Source organism: Ranitomeya variabilis, chromosome 6, assembly GCF_051348905.1.
Source record: "Ranitomeya variabilis isolate aRanVar5 chromosome 6, aRanVar5.hap1, whole genome shotgun sequence".
NCBI lineage: Eukaryota > Metazoa > Chordata > Amphibia > Anura > Dendrobatidae > Ranitomeya > Ranitomeya variabilis.
This window is the reverse complement of record NC_135237.1, coordinates 56,513,061-56,531,400: the sequence shown is the minus strand read 5'-3', so window position 1 is coordinate 56,531,400 and position 18,340 is coordinate 56,513,061.

Genomic DNA, 18,340 nt, shown 5'->3' with positions numbered 1-18,340 from the left:
CCAGCCTCTGTTTGAAAACTTCCATGGAAGGAGAACTCCTCACCACTCGTTGATCACCCTAACTGTCAAAAAGTTTTTTTCTAATATCTAATCTGTGTCTCCTACCATTCAGTTTCATCCCATTGCTTCTAGTCTTTCCTTGTGCAAATGAGAATAAAGATGATCCTTCTACAATGTGACAACCCTTGAGATGTTTGTAGACAGCTATTAAGTCTCCTCTCAGTCTTCTTTTTTGCAAGCTAAACATTCCTAGATCCTGTAACCGTTCCTCATAGGACATGGTTTGCAGACTGGTCACCATTCTGGTCGCTCTTCTCTGAACTTGCTCTAGTTTGTTGATGCCTTTTTTTAAATGTGGTACCCAAAACTGGACACAGTATTCCAGGTGAGGTCTGACCAAAGAGGAGTAGAGGGCAATAATGACTTTGCATGATCTAGAATGTATGCTTCTGTTAATACATCCCAGAATTGCATTTGCCTTTTTTGCTGCTGCATCACACTGTTGACTCATGTTCAGTTTATGATCTATTAGTATACCCAAGTCTTTTTCACATGTGCTGTTTCTTAGCCCTATTCCTCCCATTCTGTATATGCATTTTTCATTTTTATTGCCGAGATGTAGTACTTTGCATTTGCATGAGATAAGGTTCTAATACCATCTATAAGTTGATGACACCCAATAATACCCATCTTCTCCTGACATCACCCTTGCATTACTACATAATATCTGTCTGTCCGCTGTTTCTAACACCATGTCCTCCTGTCTGAAACTGAATCTCTCCAAAACTTAAATTCTCGTGTTTTCTCCCTCTACTAATCTAACTCTACCCGACAACCACCCTTTGGGTGGTTCAACCATAACTCCCAAGCGGCACGCTCACTGTCTTGGGGTCATATTTGATGCATATAGCTTGCAATCTTGCAAGTAGGACCCTCACTCCTCATGTAACTGGTGAACTATGTGTCACTTTGTAATGTCTTTATTGTCTGTACATGACCCCCTCAATTGTAAAGTGCTGCGGAATATGTTGGCATACATATATGTTGCATACATAAAATTCTTATTAATTACTAGATGGTCGCCCGATTCTAATGCATCAGGTATTCTAGAATATGTATGTAGTTTATTTATGAAGTTCTCAGAATAATGCAATTTATACAAAGGATTCGGCCGGCCGCGACCAATTAGCGAAGCGTGGTTCAAATTCCGCGCCAATTTGCGGGCGGACTGTGACTGCCACTGATTGTTCGTGGCCAGGCATGACCAATCAGTGAAGCCAGGGCTGGCTCCAGGTTTTTGAGGGCCCCGGGCGAAAGAGTCTCAGTGGGCCCCCCTCTTTAACACATACCACGATTCATGATGCACAGATACAGCAGAGAAATATAGCACAGCCAAGTAGCATATAGCACAGCCAAGTAGCATATAACACAGCCCATGTAGTATATAACACAGCTCACGTAGTATATAGCACAGCCACGTAGTATATAACACAGCCCACATAGTATATAACACAGCCACATAGTATATTGCCCAGCCACGTAGTATATAGCACAGCCCACGTAGTATATAGCACAGCCCACGTAGTATATAGCACAGCCCACATAGTAAATAGCACAGATAAGTAGTATATTGCCCAGCCACGTAGTATATTGCCCAGTCACATGGTATATAGCACAGACACGTAGTATATAGCACAGACATGTAGTATTTTGCCCAGCCACGTAGGAAATATTGTCCAGCCACGTAGTATATTGCCCAGCCATGTAGTATATTGCCCAGCCACGTAGTATATAGCACAGACACGTAGTATATTGCCCAGCCACGTAATATATTGCACAGCCGCATAATATATTGCACAGTCACGTAATATATTGCACAGCCACGTAGTATATAGCACAGAGACATAGTATATAACACTGCCCATGCAGTATATAACCCAGGCCACGTAGTATAGAGCACAGCAATGTAGTATATTGCCCAGCCACGTAATATATACCACAGCCACGTAGTATATAGCACAGCCCACATAGTATATAGCACAGAGATGTAATATATAACACAGCGCACGCAGTATCTAACACAGCCCACGTAGTATATAGCAATGTGGGCACCATATCCCTGTTAAAAAAAGAATTAAAATAAAAAATACTTATATACTCACCTTCAGTCAGCCCCTGGATCCAGCCCAGGCCTTTCCCGCTCCTCGGGACGCTCTGGTCCCAAGAGTGCATTGCGGTCTCGCAAGATGATGACGTAGCGGTCTCGCGAGACCGCAATGCATGGAGCGGACCGTCGCGAGGAGCGGGAAAGGCCTGGGCTGGATCTGGGGGCTGACAGAAGGTGAGTATATAACGATTTTTTTTATTATTATTATTTTTAACATTAGATGTTTTTACTATTGATGCTGCATAGGCAGCATCAATAGTAAAAAGTTGGTCACACAGGGTTAATAGCAGCGTTAACGGACTGCGTTACACCGCAGCAAAACGCGGTCCGTTACCGCTGCCATTAACCCTGCGTTAGTGCTGACTGGAGGGGAGTATGGAGCGGCCATTTCATGGCCGCACTATGCCCGTCGCTGATTGGTCGTAGCTGTTTGACCGCGACCAATCAGCGACTTGGGATTTCCGTGACAGACAGACAGACAGAGAGACGGAAGTGACCCTTAGACAATTGTATAGTAGGATTATTATTAGCCTGCAAAGGGCCCATGTACTGTTTTTGCACCGGGGCCCTCATCTGTCTGTGTCCTCTACTGCAATGGAAAATGTAGTCCTGAAACGAGTACAAAAAAACTTATCTAAAATGCTGAACTGAACAGCACTGCTGTGTGGAAGTCTCATGAAGTCACTAGGAAATGAATGACTATCCTCTACTTTCCAATTAAAATAAACTTGTCACACAAGAGGAAATAAGTAAAGTGCAACCTTTGTCCTGCGCCCATGGCGGAGTCTTTGGGTTCACCTCCTGTGTTTATTGTGACAAGTAAAGACCTCTCCACCTCCCAGATCTGATGCTACATGTCAGCACAAAGGAAGAACGAAGTATCTAGCATTGATGCAAATGAGGGTAATTATATTTCACTTATAAAAATGATTAGTTGTAGCACATAATTAGCGGTGCTAATGACTGTTTTTTCTTCCAATCATATCCGTGTAACTGGAAGGGTTTGTAAGCAAACTAATTCAAAGCTGACAATTGCCTGGCGAATACAATGGGTCACCTACTTATTTGTCTCTTCTTCTCCCCCCCTCCTCAATCTGACCCTTCTTCAAGTTTAAGAAATAGGATTTGAAGGTGGGGGGGGATTTGGCTTCCCAATAGTTTGCTGAGCTGCAAACAGGATAAATCTTTAAAGTTTTCCAAAAGGGGGAGGAAAATGCTGCCACCCTGCACGATTCTAAAACACTTGTTCCTGAGATTACAGTAATTACATCCTCAGCATGGGTTCCATACAAGCGCAAAATGAAACATCAGCACATCAATTAAAAAGTAAACAGTCCATTCTTACGGTAAGACAGACCCCTGGGATGTCCTAACAAGCGTAAATGGAACTGCCAGGCTCCCTGTTTATCAGGCTGGGCTGGAAACATTTAAGGTGGTGTAAGCAATTAACAGAACATATTATCAAGGATTTGTCTCCTGTTTAATCAAGGAAACCAAGAATGATTGCGGGCATGTGGGGGGCTTCAAGCCTTCTAGAGCTTGTCCCCTCCCCAATATTACAAATCAATACTCAAGGACGAATCATAAACCTAATGTGCCCAATATAATTACATTAACATCAAAGAGATACAGTAGTATGATAATGAGTATTGGAAATAGCATCATGTGTTCCGCAAACCATCCTCTGATGTCAAGTGGATACAATTTCTATTTGACTTTTCAGGGGCATGTACACATTGAATTGATTAGTCCATGAGCCGGGCCAGATATCGGTACCACCCGGAGTGACTAATTTTCTTTGGTATTTTTAGGTAGATGCATGTCTGTAGTTTATTTTTTGATATGATAGCCCTTACATATACGTAGCTTATTAACCCCTTCAGCCCTAGGCCTATTTGTACCCAAGTGCCTAAGCCAATCTGACCTGTGCCACTTCATGGGCTAATAACTTTGGAACGCTTTCACCTATCCAAGCCATTCTGAGATTGTTTTCTCGTGACATATTGTACTTCACGTCAGTGCTAAATGGGAGTCAATATATTTTACCTTTCTATATAAAAAAATGCTAAATATTCGGAAATTTTGGAAAAATCGGCAATTTTTTAACTTTGAAATTCTCTGCTTTTTACAAAAATACTGATACCCCCCATAATAGTTATTAATTTACACTCCCCACATGTTTACTTCATATTGGCATCATTTTGAAAATGAAACCTTATTGTTTTACGACGTAATAGGGCTTATAGTTTTATGCGCAATTTTTCACATTTACAGCAAAACCCACTTTTCAAAGGACCAAGTCACTTCTGAAGTCACTTTAAGGGGCTTACATAACAGAAACCACCCATAAATTACCCCATTTTGCAAACTACACCCCTCAAGCTGTTCAAAACTCATTTTTAAAAACTGTTAACCCTTTAGGTGTTCCACAGGAATTTTAGCAGAATGAAGGCGAAATTTCAAAATTTCATTTTTTTTCCAGATATTACATTGTAATCCAATTTTACCTGCAACCTAGCAAGGGTTAACGGCAAACCCAAACTTGGTTACCCTAATTCTGCAGTTTATAGAAACACCCCACATGTACTCGTAAACTAAAGTATGGGCACACAGCACAGCTCAACACGGAAGGAGCGCTATGTGGTTTTTGGGTGGCGGATTCACTGGAAGAAATCTAGGGGGCCATGTCACATTTGAAGGCTGCCTGAGGTACCCCCACAGTGGAAACCCCAAAAAGTGACCCTATTTTGGAAACTACACCCCCAAGGAATCTTTTAGGGGGTATAGTGACCACTTTGACCCAACCAGTGTTTCACAGTAGTTGGAAACACTTGGTTGAGAAAATGGAAAAAGTTTATCTTGAGACCCTCAGAAATGAACAACTCTCAGCATTCTGGATGTCATACTTGGACATGGTCGAGACCATGCTGGCCCTGGTTCGAGCTTCAAGAGAAGGCAACTGGATGCTTCACCTAGGAGCAATCCGACAGATGATACCATGGTGTTTTGCCTATGACAAGGTCAACTATGCCCGATACCTAACCTATTACTATGCCACAATGTCTCGGCTGCCCATAGAACACCCAGAGGTCCATGAATACTTCATGCAAGGTGGCTTTTCGGTCCAGATCGGTAGCAAGAATCCTTTTGGACGAATTCCTGTGGACCAGACCATTGAAGAGACAATCAACAAAGACACCCAGACACCAGGGGGCACAAAAGGCTTCAGCCTCAAAGTTGGAGCTGTTTCCAGGTTCTACCTGACATCAGAGTACCGCAGTATGTACTTGAGGCAGCTGAGGGCCCTGGTAGGCCAACAATATACTGACTTCAGCCATTCAGACCTACAGGTGTCTAGGATTAGAAGAGATGAAGCCGATGTCCAATCTTTCGTTCAACTGCTGGAGACAGGTTGGGTGAACCCCTTCAACAAAGAGCATAATGGTGAACTTATCAGTTTGTCAACAGCGACTGTAGCACCACCAGATGTAGCCAAAGACCTTCAAGGGGCATACAGTATAGGAGAGGATGCATATCAAACATTCAAGGATGAGCGTTTGGGTACCGATAAGCCAACTACATTGTTTCATGACAAGATGACGAAGAACAAACTTAAAACGTTCTCTAACATCCAAATGAAGACACGCAGACAAGGTCTTGGCAAGGAGGTAATTTTGAAGGCTGACAGAAACCTATTTGGCCAGATGATACTTGTAGCTGAGAACAGAAAGCTACAAATGAGTGATGTCTTGACTCATCCCCTGGGTCCATTGCCATGGGCACTTGCCAATGGTGATGGGTCTATCCGCAAGACCAACAAGGCTGCCCTCGCAAGGGAGTTGGAGAGGAATGCTCGTCCTGCAGAAGTGATCCCCGAGCCCTCTGCAACCATCATTGATGGGATGAGCCTGGTTCAGAAACTGAAGGGAAACAATGCAACATTTGGCCAGCTAGCAGGCACAGCAATGAGTCGCGCTATCCATGAGGGTGCTAAGAGCAAGCGCATTGATATTGTCTTTGACGTCTACAAGGAGACATCCATCAAAGATACAGAAAGAGTCAACAGATATGAAGGCACAGGGATCCATTTCAAGAACATTCAACATGGGCACAACATCCAGCAGTGGAAAAAGCTTCTAAGTAGTTCCTCCAACAAGGCAAGTCTCATAAAGTTTCTGGTAGAAGAATGGAAGGCGAAACACCACAGGGAGAAGCTTGAGGAGAAGGAGCTGTATGTCACATGTGAGCAGCTCTGCTTTAAGATCACCAAAGAACAGTGGGAAGAGGCTGCTGACCTTAAGTCAAATCAAGAAGAAGCAGACACACGCCTCCTTCTCCATGCTCTTCATGCAGCAGAATCTGGTTACAAGTCGGTCATCATCACTTCGGAGGATACTGATGTCATGGTCCTGTGTCTGGGCATGTGCCACAAAATCCCATCCCACCTGTTCCAGAAATGCGGTACACAGAACCGGACAAGATTCCTGGATATCACCACTCTGAGCCGAACATTGGGAGGCAGCGTATGTGATTCATTGATTGGTATGCATGCATTTACAGGCTGTGACACCGTCAGTGCATTCGCTGGCCGTGGGAAGATGACGACACTCAAGCAGTTGAAGATGAACAAGACATACCAGGATGCCTTTCAGGAAGTTGGTCGTTCATGGGAAGTGTCTACCGAACTTTTTGAGAAGTTACAGGAAATCACCTGCCACATGTACCTGCCAACTACCCAAACAACTGAGGTAAACAGGCTCCGTTATCAGCTGTTCTGTGCCAGACGTGGAGTGGTAGAGTCAAGTCAACTCCCTCCTTGCCAGGACTGCCTTTTCATGCATGCACTGCGTGCAAACTACCAGGCTGCGATCTGGAGGAGAAGTCTGCAGAGCCAGCCATGGGTTGCAAACCCAACAGACTGCGGTTGGATGATAGATAACGACGGAAAGCTTGTTGTCAAGTGGATGCAAGGGGCACCAGCACCAGAAGCTATTATACAGCTACTGTCCTGCAAGTGTGTGCGGTCATGTGAACTTCCTCAGTGTACTTGCCTCAGCAATGGCCTGAAGTGCACAGACATGTGCAGATTACAGACATGCCAGAACAAGGGTACTGAAGACGAGCCAGTAGAACAACAGTCAGATTCAGAGTCCGATGTTGAAGATATTATGGAGTAACATATATATATATATATATATATATATATATATATATATATATATATATATATATATGCACATGACATGTTCAGTGTGTATTTACATAACTTGGATTAAATTTTGTTACAAATACTACATCTAGTCACTCCGGGTGGTACCGATATCGTCATATTTGGTTCTTGGCTCATGCTAAAATTCCTGTGGAACACCTAAAGGGTTAACAGTTTTTAAAAATGAGTTTTGAACAGCTTGAGGGGTGTAGTTTGCAAAATGGGGTAATTTATGGGTGGTTTCTGTTATGTAAGCCCCTTAAAGTGACTTCAGAAGTGACTTGGTCCTTTGAAAAGTGGGTTTTGCTGTAAATGTGAAAAATTGCGCATAAAACTATAAGCCCTATTACGTCGTAAAACAATAAGGTTTCATTTTCAAAATGATGCCAATATGAAGTAAACATGTGGGGAGTGTAAATTAATAACTATTATGGGGGGTATCAGTATTTTTGTAAAAAGCAGAGAATTTCAAAGTTAAAAAATTGCCGATTTTTCCAAAATTTCCGAATATTTAGCATTTTTTTATATAGAAAGGTAAAATATATTGACTCCCATTTAGCACTGACGTGAAGTACAATATGTCACGAGAAAACAATCTCAGAATGGCTTGGATAGGTGAAAGCGTTCCAAAGTTATTAGCCCATGAAGTGGCACAGGTCAGATTGGCTTAGGCACTTGGGTACAAATAGGCCTAGGGCTGAAGGGGTTAATAAGCTACGTATATGTAAGGGCTATCATATCAAAAAATAAACTACAGACATGCATCTACCTAAAAATACCAAAGAGAATTAGTCACTCCGCTTGGTACCGATATCGTCAAATTTGGTTCTTGGCTCATGGACTAGATCCACAGAGAAAGAAAAACGTGAAAGCAGAATTTGCACTAAATCATGATGATTTTACTTACGCACAGGTAGTTCATTGCTGAGGATTTACTGCAGATTTCAACTTTTGCACTGTAAAGTGTGAAATCCCCATATTGTGAAGATCTTCCGTATAAAATGACAGGAAGAAGATTTCAAATCCCACATGCCAGATGATTGCCACAAATTTTCTCCACAGCTTTGAATGAGATTTCATAAAATACAATCCACTTCACTGTTGCTGTAATATTCAGAAAGGAACAGATATATATATTCATTTTCTTCATTTTAAAAATTACAAAGAGTGAAATGGACCAATGCAAAAATTTGGTAAACCTTGGAGATTTGACCAAGGTTTCAGACCTTAATAAGCCTGTTAGGGTTATGGCTTGTTCACCATCATCATTAGGAAAGGCCAGATGATGCAAATTTACAAACTTAATAAAAACCCAGCCTCCTCTAACTCTGTGCCAAAAAAACAGCAGCCATGGGTTCTTCTAAACAGCTACCTAGCACTCTTAAAATGAAAACGGTGAAGGCCCACAAAGCAGGTGAAGGCTATAAGAAGATAGCAATGCGTTTTCAAGTTGCCCTTTCCTCAGTTCAAAATGTAAGGACAAGATAAGATCTGGAAGACCAAGGAAAATTTTAGTGAAAGCTGCTTGTAGGATTGGTAGGGAGGCAAATCAGAACCCCCACTTGACTGCAAAAGACCTTAGCAGATTAAGATTTATCAGACTCTGACGTTTGGTACATTGTTCTACTGTTCAGAGACACCTGTACAAATGTGGCCTTCATGGAAGAGTCATCAGAAGAAAACCTCTCCTGCATCTGCACCATAAAATTCAGCACCAGACGTATGCAAAAGAACATCTAAACAAGCCTGATGCATTTTGGAACCAAGTCCTATAGACAGATGCGGTTAAAAAAGAGCTCTTCAGCCACAACGATCAAAGGTATGTGTGGAGAAAAACAGGCACAGAATTTTAGGAACAGGACATCTACCTAACCATTGAGCATGAAGGTAAATCAATCATGCTTTGGGGTTGTGTTGAGGCCAATAGCACGGGGATCATTTCACATGTAGAGGGAAGAATGGATTCAATGAAATTTCAACAAATTCTTGATAACACTATCTGTAGAAAAAGCTGAAGTTGAAAAGAGGATGGCTTCTACAAAAGGATAATGAACCTAAACGCATCAAAATCATCAGTAGACAAGCTCAAAAGGCACAAGTTGAAGGTTTTACAGTGGCCCTCACAGTCCCTTGATCTGAACATCATTGAAAATCTGTGGCTAGACCTCAAAATAGCAGTGCATGCAAGACGACCCAGGAATCTCACAGAACTGGAAACATTTTCCAAGGAAGAGCTGATGAAAATCCCTTAAACAAGAATTGAAAGACTCTTATCTGGCTTCTAAAAGCATTTACAAGCTGTGATACTTTCAAAAGGGGGTGCTGCTAGGTGCTAACCATGCAGAGTGCACAAACTATTATTTTCTTTGTTGTAATTGTTAAAATGTAAAAGATGAAATATATATATATATATATATACTGTATATATATGTATATATATATATATATATATATATATATTTGCCTAATATACAAGGGAAATGTGTCATCTTTAACTTTAAGCCTTATAGAGATCATTTTATCTTCAACTTGCATAACTATTCACAGTTACAGTAATTTTGTTCAGGGGTGCCCAAACTTTTACATGCCACTGTAGATAGATGGATGGATGGCACCAAGACAGATTAAAGGTGCAAATCCACGTCTGACTTAAACCATGTCTATAAAAATATAAATCATTCAGATCAAATCATCAAATCAAATCAAATCAGATTGTCACCAACCAGTAAATAAAAAGCAAACCATCGAAGAAGTTTTAAAATATTTTAATTATTATTTTAATACATACTATATGAAAATTTATGGCAATAGTAATTTTGGAAAGGCATGCTGGGGCACGTAGTTCCAAATTTTGCAGAGATTTTATCTCCCGTATTACTGAGTACATGTATTTGCTTTGCAGGACTATAGTAAAGCTGGCTGAAAACATCAGGGAGACTGACAGTGGCAGTTACATAAATTCCTTCTTAGATATGATATTTTCATGTTTTAATTATTGTACCTGTAGGTGTCTGGGTAATATTCTTTATATTTATTATTTAATGAATTTTAAAAAAAATCAATAGTATGTATGTCATAAAGCGTTTCTGATTTATCAGAGTATGCACACAATATGCACAATGCTGCCTTGTCGACAATCACATCCTTTAGTCAATAATTTATGTGATTGATCTGCTTTAAAGTATTGACAACATGCAAAGCAGATACAATCCGCCCTTGTACGGGGAAGATTAATTTATCCTGGTCTCTAAGCTTATCTGTCAATGATTGATTGATTAGTTTAATGATTAATTGGGTGATTAGACCAAAAATGTCATTAGCTGTTATCACACAGGTTTTCTGCCTTGGGCAAGGTCTTCCAGTAGCAGTAAGAAATAACATATAGCACTCAAGTCTTCAGGCTCATTTACATTGAGGAATCCATTCCTGTATTTGGCAAAATATATTTATATAAATAGAGGAAACACCAGAAAATTTGTATTTTGCTATTAAATTTCACAATTGATGTTGCATCCATAAGATGTCACCTCAACATCAGGGATATACATAGAAATTCTGAAGGTCCAAACTGGGCCAACCACATGAGCCAATGGCTGCCGTTAAATGACCCATTGGTTTCAGGTCATTATGTGGCAGGGTCCCATTGGGGGGTGACAGAGGGCTCCTCCATGTAGAGCAAATTAGATGCTACAGTTGCCTGGAAGTGTCTGCTGTGTGATAGAGCCATCACATGCTGGTTATGCTTAGCACGTGAGCCTACTCCAACTTCTACGGTACATATTCAGTGAATGTCGGGAGAAGAGGGCAGACACCACACAGGGAGCCGTGCCACTTAGCACCGAGCCACCCTAGCTTGTGGACCCCATAGCAGTTTTGTGGCATGCCACTATGGGCTTTATGCCACCGCTTAATATTATAAAGAACCTAATTCTGGAGTGCCCATGGTGGCGTTGGAGTAATTTGTGAAGGAATCGCAGAACAAGTTGACACTTTGCAGTTAGGTCCCTCAGCTCTGAAAATAACCGCTGCATGTGACAATACCTGAATTTTTCAAGGTATGCACCATGTGCTATTAAATCCTAAATCCCTGCTAAGACTAAATATTCCATTTGGGACTCTTCACAAAACTGACATTTTCACAGTCGGCCAGACCTGATGAAGACCATATAATCACCCAAAAAATATTGCTTATGTTTTATACTGGGCTAAGTCTGGTTGGCAGTTGCCTAAGAGGTGCTGCTGATGCTCAAACTATTAACAGTATAGAAAGCAATAGGGTCCAAAATAAGATTAAAGGGGCTGTCTCATCTTCATTGTTCAGGAGTAGTGATGAGCGAGTGTGCTCGTTACTCGGAGTTTCTCCGAGCATGCTCGGGTGGTCTCCGAGTATTTCAGCATGCTCGGAGATTTAGTTTATGTTGACGCAGCTGCATGATTTGCTCAATTATGGAACTGCTCTGAGCAGTTCCGGCTACCACCGACACCTGAAGCAGCTGATCGGCAGAGGTGCCTGGTGTTACACACCCAACGATCAGACATTGATGACCTACTCTAAGGATAGACCATCAATGTTAAAGTTCCAGACAACCCCTTTAATAACAAGCAAATTGCAAAGTTGTTTTAAAAAGCACTTTGCAATTTTACCTATATAAGAACATGGTAATAACTCTTTAATGCAGGGGTGTGGAACCTCAGTGCCATTTACGACCCTCAATGACCTTTTCTCCGGCCCCCAGGTAGATTCTTGAGGACCACAGAATTTGGACCTGCAGCTGTGTTTTGATGGCCATTGGCTCTTTAGTTTCTTCTTGCTCTGTGAGCACACGCAGTGTTCACTACTGAACGCCGAGCTGCGTGCAATGAAAGATTACGTCCTGACACCAGTGCAAGCATCAAGACGTACTTTGTGGGTGGTGGTAGCGCGCAATTTGTACGGCCGACAAAGGATGGTATAAATATCCATATGACCCTTGGCAGAATGAAGGTTTCTCACCCCTGTTTTAGTGAAAGGCGGAACAGAAAAAATCATTGAAACGATAGGTCATTTTCAGATTACACATTCACTTTAAGGAAAAATATACCGACATTACCCGGACTCCTCCATGTATGACCCCAACATAAGCCACACATCAGTATTACTAGATCATTGCCTCTATCCGGCAGCATAGAAATACCGACTGTGATTATATATCCTGATTTTTTTAGAAACCCACCATACTGCACACTTCCCGTGAGAGGGTTATTTTCATAGGCGCAAGTTTTGAAGCATTTGTGGCGTACTGTAAAAAACTCAGGGATTCGGTTACAATTCCAGCTGTTTTCTGTAACCACATAAATCTCCTCCCCGTCCGATTCTTATAGTTACAGCCTAGAAAACAAAAATCTAAAATATATATTTCCCAGAAGCAAATGTTCTAATTGTAGACCTTTCTATGGATGCAAGTGTCATTATGGAATGTTCTGTACATGTGGCACGGAGGACTCGCCTGTAATTACCATATAGCACATCGGAAGTGATATAGTCCATGTACCAATAACGAGGGACAGTAATCTCTGTACACAGCGCCTTGTTTGCAGCTCATTAACATACGATTAGTTCACCTTTCCTAATTACTTCATCCTAATCATCCTGAGACACTATACGATTAACCACATTCTGCAGGATCCTGTTTACACCTAATTATAAGAGCTTCACACCAACTAAATAAATGCAGAAATGTCACTCAACAGGCAAACAAGATAATCCAATAGGACGGCCAAAAACAGGTGATCATTTTAGGAGACAACAGCAGAATCCACCTCAAATAGATTTTCCTTAGGGAAATGCTGAGGATACATTGCATTGGAAAACCCTTCGTATTGCATCGGCTCTCAAAATCTGCAGCACAAATTTGAAAGCCTGCTGATTTTTGTAAAATGACGAGATTTCCTAAAATTTTATCCACAATGTGTACTTTAACTCCTTAAGGACAAGGGGTATTTCCATTTTTGTGTTTCCGTTTTTTGCTCCCCTCCTTCCCAGAGCCATAACTTTATTTTTTCCATCAATATGACCAAGTGAGGGCTTGTTGTTTGCAGGACGAGTTGTACTTTTGAACGGCACCATTGATTTTACCATATCGAAGACTGGGAAATGGGAAAACAATTCAAAGTGCGGTGAAATTGCAAAAGAGTGCAACTCCACAATTGTTTTTCTGTTGTTTCTTTTACCATGTTCACTAAATGCTAAAATGGACCTGCTATTATGATTCTCCAGGTCATTATGAGTTCGTAGATAACAAACATGTCTAGGTTCTTTTTTTATTTAAGTGGTGAAAAAAATTCCAAAGTTTGTAAAAAAAAAATGTCCCCATTTTCTGAGACCCGTAGCATCTCCATTTTTAGAGATCTGGGGAGGGGTGAGGGCTTATTCTTTGCTTATTCTTTGCGCGCCAATCTGACGTTTTTATTGATACCATTTTGGTGTGTATACGTTCTTTTGATCGCCTGTTATTATTTTATTGCAATGTTGCAGCGACCAAAAAAAACGTAATTCAGGTGCTTTGATTTTTTTTCATTACGCTGTTTACTGATCAGATTAATTCTTTTTATATATTGATAGATCTGGCGATTCTGAACGCGGCGATACCAAATATGTGTATTTTTTAATTGTTTTATTTTGAAAGGGGCGAATGGGGAGTGATTTGAACTTTTATATTTTTTTATTTCTTTTACATCTTTAAAAACATTTTTTTTCACTTTTTACTTGCTTCAATAGTCTCCATGGGAGACTAAAAACTGTGATCACAGCAGGGCTGCAGCTCCAAAGCCCCACGTTCATATTAGACCAACGTTGGCTGAACCCTCCAATATCGACAGGTTCTGCCGACGATCTAATATGTATAGAGACGCTGGACAGATGGAGTTAAGGATATGACTTTTCCTACATTGCACTACTGAACCTTTTGTTCTCCGTGATATAAGCTGCCGTCAGAGGAATCGGTAATCCGCTCTATGACAGAAAACACGGGAGCCCTTGCCCAAGCGAGCGCTCCATTGTACGGGAGAAATGGCCAAGATAGCTGCCGACTGGATGATCAGTTGAACCATTGTACAGCCAACAACCATCTGAGTTGTATGGGGGACTAAAAGGGTTGCTGGGTCTTAGGCTACAAGTCTGCAGTCACTGTATTGTGTGCACTGCGTGCTATGAGGATACCCCGATGTCGGTGTCGAGAGCAATACCGCAGGCACGATTTGAATACATGCAGTCATGTGCCGACTAGACGTGCACGGCCTTTCTCAACACAAGTGTAGTGAACGAGGCCAGACAAGTCTAGTCGGAATGTGACCGTAAGTATGCAAATTGCCACCTGCTCCTGGAGTCGGCACCGGAGAATACTCACAGTGCACATAGAGCGACTGCAAACTTGTGTCCTAAGGCCGGACGACCCCTTTATTTATGATTGTGGATACCAGTTAAGCAGAGCTGTATCAAGATCTGTGGCCAATAAATGGTGTGCAATTGAAAGCAATAGGAGGGATTGTAATTATGAAAGTCATAGATTATGTTGGGCAGATGGCATAAATAGCAACTCCCTAGTATAACATTAGTCTCACGATAGTCCATGGACCTGTGGATAATTGTGCGATTGCTCATGTTTGCAAATAAAGAAATTCAAATAGAAAATTATATTAGGAAATTTCTATTTCCCCAAAACAGATATTTCACTCTACAAATTAAAAAAAAAATATGCAAAAGATAAAAAAAAAATATTGAAGCTTAAGGTACCGTCACTAGGGTTGAGCGAAACGGATCGGTCATTTTCAGAAATCGCCGACTTTTAGGCAAAGTCGGGTTTCATGAAACCCGAACCGATCCTAGTGTGGGATCGGCCATGCGGTACACGATCAGAGCGCCAAAGCCGCATTTCATATGACGCTGTCACCGCCGTTTTTCATCCAATGAAGGAGGACGCAGAGTGTGGGCAGCGTGATGACATAGGTCTCGGTCCCCACCATCTTAGAGAAGGGCATGGCAGTGATTGGCTTGCTGTCTGCGGCGTCACAGGGGCTATAAAGGGGCGTGCACGCCGACCGCCATCTTACTTCTGCCGATCTGAGCATAGGGAGAGGTGTTGCTGCAGTTAGTCAAAAGCAGGGACAGAGTTAGGGAGGAAATATAAACCCCCAAACCGCTTGTGCTGGAGCGATTTTCACTGTCCCACACCACCTTTTTGTGCAGGGACAGTGGAGGTCGTATTTTAGTGCAGCAGCTGCATAGCTGTGTGCACGGTGCTGTGCAAACCAACTGCTTTTTTAAAAGCAAAATTCCTGTTGCTCCTTTCTGCACAGTTACCTATCTGGTTTATTTGTCCACATTTTTGTGTTCAGCAGTCCTTTTTATTGCTGCCATACTTGTCCTGAGCTCATTGTAGGGAGCTTCCTTTTTTTTTTTTTTTTTTTTTTTTTTTTTAAATAATAATTCCAGCCACTTTCTGCCACGTTCATAGTGTTGTGTTATACCACTGGGCCAGAGTTGTGGTTCTGTGTCTCCCCCCCCAAAAAAGGGAGATTAAAAATCGCAGACAGTGTATATTCTGCTGTACTGCTAGTGTGTCGTATATATCAGGCAGCCACTTTCTGCCACGTTCATAGTTTACAGTTATACCACTGGGCCAGAGTTGTGGTTTTGTGTCTCCCCCCCAAAAAAAGGGAGATTAAAATTTGCACACAGTGTATATTCTGCTGTACTGCTAGTGTGTCGTATATATCAGGCAGCCACTTTCTGCCACGTTCATAGTTTACTGTTATACCACTGGGCCAGAGTTGTGGTTCTGTGTCTCCCCCCCAAAAAAAGGGAGATTAAAATTCGCACACAGTGTATATTCTGCTGTACTGCTAGTGTGTCGTATATATCAGGCAGCCACTTTCTGCCACGTTCATAGTTTACAGTTATACCACTGGGCCAGAGTTGTGGTTCTGTGTCTCCCCCCCCAAAAAAGGGAGATTAAAAATCGCACACAGTGTATATTCTGCTGTACTGCTAGTGTGTCGTATATATCAGGCAGCCACTTTCTGCCACGTTCATAGTTTACAGTTATACCACTGGGCCAGAGTTGTGGTTCTGTGTCTCCCCCCCAAAAAAAGGGAGATTAAAATTTGCACACAGTGTATATTCTGCTGTACTGCTAGTGTGTCGTATATATCAGGCAGCCACTTTCTGCCACGTTCATAGTTTACAGTTATACCACTGGGCCACAGTTGTGGTTATGTGTCTCCCCCCCAAAAATGAGGAAGTCTGGTGGAAGAGGCCGTGGACGGGGGTTGTCAGCTGGTACTGATGGTGGTGCTGCATCTGGTGGTAGTGGCAAAAGCACAGTAGCACCTAAGGCTGGAGGTGTTGAGCCTGCGTCATCGTCTGGCTACACAAGGCCTCGAAGGCTCCCTTACCTGGGAGTAGGAAAACAGCTTTTAAAGCCAGAGCAGCAGGAAAAAGTTTTGGCTTTCCTTGCTGACTCAGCCTCTAGCTCTTTGGCCTCCTCTTCCCAAAGTTCGAAATGTCACAGCAGCCAGTCGTCAGTGGATGCTCCCGGTCAGGAACAAGACGTTTCTTGTGTCCTTCTCCCAAACCAAAAGTGAAGGATGCGTCAGGCGACACAACAGGTTACTCCATGGAACTCTTTACACATACCGTGCCTGGGTTAGAAAGGGAAATTGTACCCTACCCATTACAAGAAGAATCGGACATGGAGTGCACTGATGCACAGCCACAGCTAGATTATGATGCTGTTCCATTGAGTCAGATCACTACATTGCCCTCGCAGTTTGCTGAGCCACAATCTGACCCTGATGAGACTATGGTGCCCTGTCCCGAACGCTTTAGCACCTTACACGGTGACACTGAGGAAGGTGCACATGACATTGAGGAGGAGGAGGTGATAGATGACACAGTTGTTGACCCAGATTGGCAGCCATTGGGGGAAGAGGGTGGCGCTGCCAGTAGCTCAGAAGCGGAGGAGGGTTATCCACAGCAGCACCAATCTACATCGCAACAGCTGTCATCTGGCAGGCCCGTATCAGGCAAAAAACGTTTTAGGACAGCGTGGCCATCCTGTGAAAGTTGCACAGAGTGCAATGCCTGAAAAGGAATTCCATAGTAGGAAGAGTGCAGTGTGGCATTTTTTTGACCAAGATCCCAATGATCAGTCAAAAGTGATCTGTAAAAAATGCTCAAAGACCTTTAGCAGAGGGAAGATTCTTAACAATTTAAATACAACGTGCATGCGTAGACATTTAAACAGCATGCACTTGCAAGCCTGGACTAACTACGTAACGTCCCGTACCGTTGGTGCACCAGGTCTGAATGAAGGTAGTCAGCACCGCAACATTGCTCCCTCACTGTAAGAACACCGATTAGGACACCAGCAGCAGCAAATGTGGAGGGATCATCGCTAGGCCAAAGCAGTCAGGGAGTCAGAAGGTTATTGGTAGGAAGCACCGTATGTAGGCCAACATCACCAACTCACTCTCAATCTGCCATGTCCACAACAACCACCACCGCTAGTTCCACCATAGGCAGCTCTCCAGTCCAGCTCACCCTAGAAGAGACTCTTGTTAGGAAACGAAAGTACTCATCCTGTCTTCCGCGTACACAGGGTTTGAACGCCCACATTGCCAGACTTATCTCGTTAGAGATGATGCCCTACGGGTTGGTTGAAAGCGAAGCTTTCAAAGCCCTGATGGCCTACGCAGTACCACGCTATGACCTACCCAGTCGGCACTTCTTTGCGAGAAAAGCCATCCAAGCCCTCCACCAGCATGTCAAAGACCGCATTGTCCATGCACTGAGGCAGTCTGTCAGTGGGAAGGTGCACCTCACAACAGATGCATGGACCAGTAGGCATGGCCAGGGACGTTACGTGTCCATCACGGCGCACTGGGTTAATGTCGTGGATGCAGGGTCCACAGGGGACAGCAATAGT